Source organism: Phascolarctos cinereus, unplaced genomic scaffold, assembly GCF_003287225.1.
Source record: "Phascolarctos cinereus isolate Bilbo 61053 unplaced genomic scaffold, phaCin_HiC Scaffold_2;HRSCAF=192, whole genome shotgun sequence".
NCBI classification, from domain to species: Eukaryota; Metazoa; Chordata; class Mammalia; order Diprotodontia; family Phascolarctidae; genus Phascolarctos; species Phascolarctos cinereus.
In genome coordinates this window covers 114,241,997-114,253,406 of record NW_027555625.1, presented here as the reverse complement: position 1 = coordinate 114,253,406, position 11,410 = coordinate 114,241,997, and positions in this window count along the sequence as shown.

Here is an 11,410-nt window from a genome sequence, read left to right as displayed (position 1 = left end):
ATTTAAACTTCAGCTCTGTTTTCATTCTGGCATCAGTTTTAAGCTTTATCTCCCACCCCAGTCTTTCCCCTGTTCTCACATTCCAGTTTTTTGGGGTTTTTTTTACAGTTGAAAGTAGTTTGAGGAGCTATTGGGAAATAGAAAGGATCTCTCAGCTCCCTGGCTTGTGAAGAGGTTGTCATCAAACAAATATTCACTGAAGGCCTTACATGATATTAAATGCACAGTCTTACCAATTGTGTGGTTTTCAGAATCCATACTGCCATTTTGATTTCAGTGTGTGATGCTACTCATCATTGTAATTTGAATCAGAAGTTACCACCTCTCACTGACCTTTTGTGGTGTTAGAATCCAGGTCAGATCTGGATACAGGAATTTTATATTGCTTTTTTATGGGGGACCCCAAAATGTAAACAACTGGAGAGGGTAGGGCCAATGCCAGCATTGGCTCATTGCTTTGGTATCCCAGATCCAGAACAGCTTTCTGTCTCTTCTGCGACCAGCAAAGGCCTCCTCCCCTGTTTAGGAGCCTTGCAGCAAGTAATGCCTTACACTCAATGGAAAGACGTGGTTGCTGGAACTCAGAGCCTAAGAAATCTGGAGACAGTGAGTGGGAGGATCAGGGAGAAGCCCATGATAGTATTTCTGGAAAGTTTGTTTCCAAACTGAATTCTTGCTGACTTAAATATTTCTGTCCTCTAACTTCTCCCTTTGGGATTTGCCCTACGTGGTTGTGGGAAGTTGGAGTACAACCCCCCCACACACACACACACACACACACACACACACACACACACACACACACGTTCTCTTGGCCTTTCCACACCTTCTTTGTGGCCCTAAACCAGTGGGTCTGTCTCTGCTAGGGTATCCTGAAAATATCTGCATTTCCCCCCATTATTTGAAAGGGTGATTGTTGGCCCTGCCTGTCATTGTTTTTGGTTTTTAATGTATGGAGTTAAGGTGCCTCTGAAAAGCAATTTACAGTCTCCTACTCCGATGGCTTCCTGAAAACAATGGCAAAGTGCTGTCTAAATTATGTGATTCCATTGTTAGATTATATCCACCTCCCTATCTTCAGAGGAGGAGGTTGAAGGCCCCAGATCTTCTGCTATGCTCACTGTCTCAGCTTTAGGAGAGAGACTCAGCTAGAGTTAAGGGTGGTTTGGGAGACTCTCCCTACTCCAACCCCTCTTCCCCCCACCATTATCATTTGATCTCCCCTTGCTACTTTTTGACAGCAAGCTTCACTGATCTCTTAGAGTTGGGAAAGTCTATAGATTAGGGAATACTGGAAGACCTGGGTTTGAAACCTGCCTCAGACACTTAGTAGCTATATGGAGCTGGGCAAATATCTTAATCCAGAGTGAGATGGGGATGATAATAACACCTACCTCATAGGGTGGTTGTGAGAATGAAATGAGTGTGTTAAATGCTTTGAAAACCTCAGAGTGCTATATAAATACTTATTGGGACATTGGTTGAGAAAGACTTTTAACCCTTGCATTCCTAGTCCAGAGCACTTCAAAGCCATTTGGAGAGGACTGTATTAAAAGACTGTAACAAGGCTGACCTCACCTAGATGATGTAATAATAGTGATAGCTGGCAGTGTAACAACTGTGCATAAAGGCCATATCTTGGGGTCAGAAAGACCTGGATTCAAAGTTCTGATTGACACCTACTAGCTTATATGACCATGGGCAAGTTGCTTAACCCTTCAGGGTCCTCAGGCAAATAGCTTATCTATAAATTACAGATCAGTTGATTAGGATCAGTAAAAGATAAAAATAAGCAAAATTAGCCAAATTAAGCAAGATCAAAATGAATAAAAAGCAAGAATGAGGAAAAGATATGGCATACAATTGAAACAACCCAATTCTGAACTATTTTAACAAGTAATCAGGAATGAAAAATGGGAAAGTGAGATCAGAAATAGCAATGACATCCATTACAATAATTCTATACAGAAATTTAACTGCTATAACTCTATTGACACAACTGTATTGGCCTTCAGAAAGGAGCTTGACAGTTACCAAGCAGAGAAGGATGGCAGCCAAATGTAACACCGGTTTAGAATGTAAACTTATTCATAAAGTTATATGAAGAAGGATGATGGATGATCATAAGTAGTATCATCTTTTAAAGCAGAGAGAAGCAGTGGAGGGTACCGTTTAAAGAAAACTTAGCAAGATTACTGCTAAGCAAAGTCATCCCAGAAGCAATTAAAGACAAAAATGGAAGGACCACAAATAAGAAAAATGGGAAAGATCTGTCAAGACTAGTATTACCAACTATTCTTGCCATTAAGGAGAGTGGGACCCTACACTCAGACCCTAACATCACAGTACCAGGTGTTCTTATAGAAGAGGTAGAAATGGTGCTAAAGAGACACAAGATGGGAAATGGAAGAGTTTATAGAGGAGGTCTATGCTGAAGGAGTCATGATCACAAGCGGGCTAAGGAATGCAAGGTATTAGAGGGTGCCAAAGACATGGAAAGCAATTTCTGCCCTTGGTAAGGGCAGAGGGGGAGGGAGAAGAGAGAGAGAGAGAAAAAGAATCTATATTAAAAATTGAGGGCATCCTCAATGGGAGTTTCAGTGGGGAACAAGTAGGCTTCCACAATTGCTATTCAACAATAGATGTTGTCTTTATCATGTTACAATTCCCTGGTAGAATGTCAGATTCCACTGGGCTTGTTACTTGTTGAATATGTAAAAACATTTGGTTCAATAGTGCAAAACACCCCTTAAAGGCCCTTTTTCCAACAGTTTCTCCCATCCATACATAAAAACCATCTGAGATTCCTTTAAAAACATGATCACAAAAATAACCTTGTTCAACAATCATCATAAACTCAGGCAAAGTACAAAACAGTATGCTCATCAACTGTGGTAGCTACTGTGATCGAGTAGATCCATTGCAGAGTCTGAGTTGAAGAGGGCTTCTCTGTGGATGGTGAGTCTGTTGAGATGCTTGTGTTTTGGAATGACATTGTGCTGATTTTACTAAGCCCCATGACACCGTGGAGCCTCCTGGAAGAGATCTCTAACTATGAGAAAATCAGCTCTGGCCATCCACATGGGAGAAACCAACTAAATGAAAAGAATGTCAATTTCCCAGATTATCAAACGCATCTGTGTGGAAAGCCTATAGAAGCTGTCCATCTGTATGTATATCTTGGGACAGACAGTACCGGTGGACAGCGAGTTGGGCCCATAGTTGAACAGGTGGAAGAGCATAATCGAATTGCCTTTGGGAAAATACAAAACACTTTTAATGACCCCAAATTTCCCATGGAAATAAAACCCCATCTTTGTAATGCCTGTATTCTTTTTCTAGTGTTGTCGTGTGGCAGTGAGACTCGGAATACAACAATCTCTAAAGAATTAATAACATGTAATGGAGAATGCATGGAGGGTGGGCTGTGTGAGCAAGCTGCAGCATATAACCAATGGGTACCTTCAAAGAAGAAAAAGATACCATCAAGGAAATGGATGCTGAGAAGATGGGCTGGTTATCTGGCAAAGGTAAGAGATGACAGGTGTTCCACTGGAACCTCAAAATGTCAATACTTTGGGTAAACCTCCTATGGTGAATTGGTGAGAAGATTTGGACAAGGGTCACAGGGAATAGACAGACATAGCTATTGGTCGCAGTCTACATTGTTGGAGGAAATTCCCAAATCAATGACATCTTGGGTCCATGTATTGATCTGTGTTGGTAAATGGAGTTTATATATCTGGAGTTCCCCATGATGATGAAATCATGGAGGGAAGGGAGAGGAATAACTGTCACTTAGCGCTTTAAAATTTTCAAAATGGGGGCAGCTAGGTGGCACAGTGGATAGAGCGCCAGCCCTGGATTCAGGAGGACCTGAGTTCAAATCCAACCTCAGACACATAATGCTTACTAGCTGTGTGACCCCAGGCAAGTCACTTAACTCCATTGCCTGGCAAATTAAAAAAATAAAATAAATAAATAAAATAAAATTTTCACAGTGCTTCATCACAACCATGTGAGGTGGATATTATTAGGTAGTATTTATTCCTATTTTACACATGAGAAAAGTAAGGACTCCAAGTTTCTAACTTCACTCTATGCCTTGTATTGTCATGCCTCTCTATGATTCAAGGAGGGTCAGACCCTGACAATTCCCCACTCCCCAACCCCATCCACTCTACCTGTCAAATACCTTTAAATTCCCCATTACACAGTTATTCTCTCTTCAGGCTGCCTCTTTTAAAGTCCAAGTGCTCCAAGGTGGGTAATGTTAAGTTGTCCTTAATTTTTAACACCTTAATGTGAATCATTTGGTCGTATCCTAGCTCTTTGGTAGCTGGCTGAAGTGACAGCGTGAAGGAAGGAGAGTTTGGTTGGGAGAGAGGAAGAAGGAATAAAATTGGAGCATTGGGCACACTACTGAGAGAGGAAAGACCTGGAAGGTGGAGTGCCATGTGGAGAACTCTAAGTGTCCAGAGGAAAATATAAGGGCCTTAGGAACCTGAAAGGGAGAACATAAGGAATAGAAAAGGTGTAAGAGACAAGTTTTACCTACTTCATAATTTTGCTTAGAATTAATCCTAGTTTAGGGGCAGCTAGGTGGAGCAGTGAATAGAGCTCTGGCCTTGGAGTCAGGAGGACCAGAGTTCAAATCCAGCCTCAGACACCTGATACTTACTAGCTGTGTGACCCTGGGTAAGTCACTTAACCGTGATTGTCTCATCAAAAAAAAAGAAAGAATTAATCCTAGTTTGTAAAGTCATCTTTAAAAAGATTCTGTCCTAACACTGCAGATAGAGTGGAGACTCTGGTGTCTTTTCCCTCTTAATGTTCATTCAAATGTATCCTGCTTTTCATTCCATTCTAGAGTTTCTATAGATTAGAGGTTTCGTTTTAGGCAAGGCACTGTGCTAAGTACTGGGGATATGTACAAGAAAAGTCTGTCTAATGGGGAAGACAACATGCAAACAACTGTACAAACAGTAATATAGATAGAATAAATCAGAGATAATCTACAGAGGGAAGGCACTAGAAGTGAGGGAGATAGAGTCTAGTAAGATAATTTGTGGATTGTCAGGGTGAAAACCAGAGAGTGACAGCTATGGCTTCCCTCTGGAATTCAGGATGAGTAACCTGAACACAGCTGGTCAGAAACAATCCACAGCAAATATTTGGTTAGAATTGTATTTACCCTTCCATCCCCCCAATATTTTCCATGGCCCCCATGGAAGGAAAGGAGTGTGACAATGCACTTGACTAAACACAGAAGTAGAACTCATGAGAATTCAGGGACTCCAGTCCCCTTAAAGTCCTTCTCTTGCCTCACTCAACAAGAGATCTGAGTCACCAGTCACTGCGGCATTAGCCAAATCCTGAGAATTATCATAGAATCAATGAATGTGGCGAGTGCCTTATGCCTTATAGGCATAAGGCTTATATAGCATAGGGCTGGCCTTATGCCTAGTGAGCATAGATAATTGCCTGTGTGTTGTAATTTGAGTGATGCTGGGAAAATTTGGCTTCCCCAAAGTCTCTACACCCCACTATTCTTTATGTCTGAAAGTCTACCTATAAATTTTGTTCATTTGAGTTAAACGTTAGCCACCTCTCTGTGACTCTTCTTTCAAAAATAAATGGAAGCATCTCTAAGAGGAGTAGCATTGAGTCACTAATACTTTAGTGTGAATTAGTTTATCAGATTGCTTACTGTGCTGGGAGCTGGGCACCTGAATGATGGTGGGGGTGGGAAGGTAGTGAAGGGTGAGGAGCAGAGGAACCACAGTGAAAATAGTGGAAGGGGTACATTAAGAGGAAAGATGACTGGTGCTGACAGAAACCTTGGCTGACTTAACAATTTTATCTGGGACAGGCCCCAGAGTCTGTGGATGGGTTAGGAAATGTCACCCCAAACTTTGGCAGGTTACCCCTCTACACTGGGTTGGTATCTCCTAAAGTGGCACAATGTAAATGCATTCAGATAACCCAAACTCAGCACATCTCCAAAGAATGTGATTTACCTTTGTCATGCTCTCACTCACTCTGGGGTGCCCAATGACCCCAGAATCCTTGATGAAATGAATTCTGATCTGGGGAAATGTAATGGATCTCTGAATTCTCTTTGGGAGCCAACATGAGTGGCTTCAGGCTGAACCTCTCCACCATCTGATCCTCTACCCATTTCAACGCATGGGAATATATTCCACCCTTTTATTGGCCTTTCACTTTTTGAGGGATAGGCTTCCTGCATCTAGGGAGCAGGAATTTAGGGGAAAGGCCTATATGTCTCCTTGTACCTCAAGTTTGAGGAAATACCTCCAAGAGCTGGGATGGAGTGCTAGAGTTGAGACAGGGCATATAGGGATTGTTAGTGGTGAGACTTTTATGACAACATTCAAGACCCATCCTGGGCCTCTCAAATGAGGGACTAGTAGAAGTGATGGAGTTAGTGCTTTCCCCAACTGTGCTTTGGAGAGGCCACTGTTTCCTGTCTAGGGCTCTCCGTCCTCCAATATACCAGGCAGGAAGGGGGGGGGGGAAATCACTAATATGAGTCTGGGATGGGGATTATGGAGTCTAAACACAGGCTTATGGAATCTATGTGTATAGAACAAATTACTCCTTTATCTCTGCCTTCATACTGAAAAAATTATGAGGCTCAGCAGAGATGGCAAGAGCCACTTTGACCAGGCAGCAGACAGGGCCCTGACCGACAGACCTCTCCTCTCAGGCGTGGCGGGTGCGGGGGTGGAGGTGGAATGAGAGATGGGCTGGGGGTGGAAGGCTCTGTGATCTAATAGGGCATGTCCCGCTCTTCAATCTAGGTGTCCATGAGCCTGTCAAAGTGAAGGAAAGCAGAATCTGATGGCGGTGGTGGTGAGGAGGAAAACCAGATTTCCATGATCTGTTTCAGTCCTGGAAGGATGAATACAGGGCTTGTAGTTGGCTGGTGGAGTTGTCCTTGACCTTGTAGCTGGGGTGGGAGGCGAGGAGGGGTGGAGGTTGGCCTTATTAGTCCTGAAGCCAAGAAGCTGAGTGGGTCATATTACTACCCATGGCTCAGATGGGAGGTAGGGTGGCAGGGGTGGTTTGGGGGTTGATGGAGGAGGGCAGCAGGAGGAAACAGAAAGGTTCAATGGACCAAAAGCTACCAGCCATGGGGGTGGGGAAGATGCCCTAATTAGCAGTCATCAAAACTGCCGGGAGAACAAAGAGGTGACAGTTTAGGAAGACGAAGACTGGATTTGGGGTAAGGAAGAAAGAGAAACTGACTGGCCTCCAACCCCTTGTTTTCTAGATCCCTGGCCTTCACAATCTCAATTCCCTCCAGGTAAAGAATGGAGGGAGGAGACAAAAAATGAAAGGAACATGAAAAACCCAGCAACTCAAACACAGAGGAACACCCATGCATATGCTTGCCCCCCCCATACCCTAAAATGTCCATTGATTATAATACAAAAGGTCTTGGAGCAGAGGTCCTTAAACCTTCTTGTGCCATTAATGAATCCCTTGGGCAGTCTAGTGAAACCTGTGGACCCGACCCCATCTCAGAATTGTGTTTTTAAATGCATAAAATAAATACATAGGATTACAAAAGAAACCAATTATATTGAAATGCGATTATCAGAATATCTCTTAAATATCTCAGAATCTTCCCGAATTCCTGATCAAATGAGTATAACGGTTGTAATAATACAACCAGGAAATGTCTGCCTCCACAGAAAGCTACTAAAATGCATTTGGCTGATGCCCAGGCTTTCGTGTGTTACAGCCAGATTAATTAAGAAGAATAATAGTAATAGGAGTGATTAAAAGGAATATTCCAAATTCATAATACTTCCTTTGAGGATCACAGGGTGGCTTGCCCAAGTGATTTAATTTATTTTCAGAGCCTTGGATAGGAAGGCAAGGTCTAGCCTTATTATTCCCATTTTACAGATAGAGAAACTGAGACCTTGAGAAGGGAGAGTCAGCCTGTGACGGAGCTAGTTGTAGCTAGGGCCTACCAGCGGTGGCTCTTCTGTCTTTGGGCCAGGATTGTACCATGTAATTTCTCATTCTTCTCCACCCCGGATCCTGAGTTGTCACCTATGTGTTCTCCTGGCAGTTTTAATGATTGCTAATGAGGGCATTTTCCCCACCCCAACACCCCCTACAATTCCACACCCCCATGACCGGTATCTTCTGTCCATTGAAACTTTTTGTTTCTTCCTGCTGCCCTCCTCCATCCATTCCCAAAACCACCCCCTACACCGGACACCAATGAAGACAAGAAACACAATCCACATTCACTCGACTCTGGCCTTGGTTTAACAGGCTAAACAGAAGCCCAGAGAAGCTCATTATTATTTTTTTTTTCAATCAGCCACCATGGCATTGTCATTAGGTTTCTATGGGCACTGTGCAGATAAAATAATAAAATAATACTTGACTTTTACATCAACCTTTGAACTTTTTCTTAGTGCTTTATATCTAACAATAATAATAGCTAGCTTGAAGGTACACAAAAGTTCTTTACATATGTTATCTTATTTGATTCTCCCAACAACCCTGGAAGGTAGGTACTACTATCATCCCCATTTTACAGATGAAGAAACTGAGGCAGAGAGCAGCTAAGTGACCAGTCCAAGGTCACACGGCTAGTAAGTGCTGGAGGCAGACTTTGAACTCAGATCTTCCTGATTCCCAGTCCCACACTCTATCCAGAGCCCCCACCTACCTGCCAGTAGTGACCTCAGCCCCGAAAAGTGGCATGGCAGATATCATCCTTGTTTTACAAACAGGAAAACTGAAGACTAGAGATGTCAAATTATATACTCAAGACCACACATCCAGTTTATGGGGCTGGGTCTGGAACCTAGCTCTGGAATATAAGTCCAGCTCTCTTCTCACTGGCCTACAAGAGTTGCATAGTTGAGGGGATGGGACTCCAGTGTGGAAGCTAATGCTGGAAACACAGAATATTCAAAGGTGGAAGGACTGCACGGATGAAGGCCACAAATCAGGTTGATAGATAATGATAATATTAATAACTCCCATTTCCATATTGTTTTGAGGTCTACAAAGGACTTTTCTCATAATAATCCTATCAGGTAAATAATTATTACCCTGTCACTGAAGCTTACGAAGGTTAAGTGACTTGCCCAGCTGGTAAATGTTGGAGCGTACATTCATGGGCACACACCAGTGGTGGTGTGCCTGATCATCCTCTTTTGACACCGAGCTGGCCGCTTAGGGAAGCAGACAAAGTAGGACCCACCAAAAACACCGAGGACAGAAGGACCCAAATACTGACACTAGAACCAGCTCAACCAGATGCCAGCAAATTGTGGGTGCCCAGGAAAGTCAGGCTCTCCTCCCTCAGAGGTCTGCCTGCTCCAGGATGACACCCCCAACCCCAGTCCCATACACAGAGTAAGCACAGAACTGAGGTATTCCTGGGAAGCAGGCTGCTCTGGGCATTGCTGTCACCAACAGGTGGTTGTCATGGCTTTACCTAGACGTGAGCCAGCATTTCTTCAGGTCCCAGGGGTCGAATGTCTTCTGCAATGGGAGGCTCAGTTTCTTGTAGGAAGAGGTCTTCTGTAAGCATAGCTTTCAGGAGGAAATCAGAACTAGAAAAGAATGGAAGGAAAGCAATCACATACATTGCTGATCATGTTTCCCTCAATCAGTCAATCAATAAACATTTATTAAGCATCTACCATGTACCCGGCACTGGGCTAAGTGCTAAGGATACAAAAAAAAGGCAAAAGACATTCCCTGCCCTCAAGGAGCTTACAGTCTAATGGAGGGGACAACATGCAGACAAACTCATGCAAAGCAAGCTGTAAGCAGAATAAATAGGAAATAATTAAGAGGGAAGGCGCTGGAATTGAGAGGGGTTGGGAAAGGCTTCCTGTAGGAGGCGGTATTTTACTTGGTACTTCAAGGAAGCCATCGAGGTCAGGAGTTGGAGGGGAAGAGGGAGTGCATTCCAGGCATGGTGGCCAGCCATGTTTGACATTCCAACCAATTCACGTGTTCATATTTCATATGTGTTCACCCGAAGTTCAGTGTGCTTGGTTTGTATTTCAGTTCTGTGTCCTCAGATCATTTCATATGCGCTTAAGTGGTCAACTCACAGGTGATTATCCCCAAGTTTTGTTTATACCTAGGCCTGGAGTCAGGAAGATCCCAGTTCAAGTCCAGCCGCAGATATTTACTAGCTATATGACCTTGGGCATGTCACTTAAACTCAGCCTTCCTCAGTTTTCTCATCTATAAAGTGAGGATGGTAAAAGGACCTATCTCAAAGATCGTTATGAGGATATTTGGTAACGCTCTTAGCACAGTGCCTGGCATGTAGTATGCTTCTCGTGCTTGTTTCCTTCTTTCCTTCCTACTCCATTCACGTGTGACTGACTCTCATAACTCAGCAGGCTGAGCTTACATCTGATTTTCCCACCGGTTAGCATGCTCAGCTCATGTGTGATGGGCACAGCTTAGCATGCTCATCTCCTCTTATGTGATTAGCCCCCAGCTCAGTGAGCTTGGTTCATATGCCGCTGTCCCGGGGCTTAGCATGGGAGGTTTACATATCACTAGCTCTCAGCTTAGCACACTTGGATTACATGTCACTAGCCTACATTTAGTATGTTTGGCTTACATGTGAATATCCCACAGCTCAGTGTGCTCAGGCCAACTGTTTAGGAGGGAACCTCCCAGTACAGAAGGAAAATATTAACTCTGCATTCTGGCTTGTCTCCCTGTCCTCTCCCCCACCTCGTTTTTTTTTTTCAGTCAAGCTGTAAACCCCTCTGGCTCCTTCGCCCCTCCTCTCTTGTTCCAGGCGTTGTTGGTTCTACATAGTAATGCCTGTCTTGGAGTTTAGGTTCCGGAGGAGCAGGGGGTAACACTGGGGTAATCCAGGTAAAGTGGAAAACAAAGGCACATGCCCTCTGAGTCTTTTTAGGGACGATTGGGAAGGACTTCAGATGCCCCCAAATCGCATTTGTAGCTTTTCTTCTCTCTGAGAACTCTAGAGATCAACAGACACTGCCCTTCGGTGATTTCCTATCTCACCACTGAACCTTTTCATTGGCCCCAGGCTTGGAATGTTCTCCCACCTCACCTCCAACCTCCTGGCTTTCCCTGACGTCTCCAAGAGTCAGCTCAACTCCCGCCTGCCGCAGGATGCCTCCTCCAGCCCCAACCCCTCCACCAAATTACCATGGACATATATATATACATATACATATATATATACATACAGACATATATATATATATAATATATGTGTGTTTATACATCTTATGTGTACCTAATTATTTGTATGTGTGACCCCCATAAGAAGGTGAACTCCTTTGTGGGCTGGGACTTCATATCCCCAGCACAAAGCACAGTGCCTGGCACACAGTAATCACTGAAT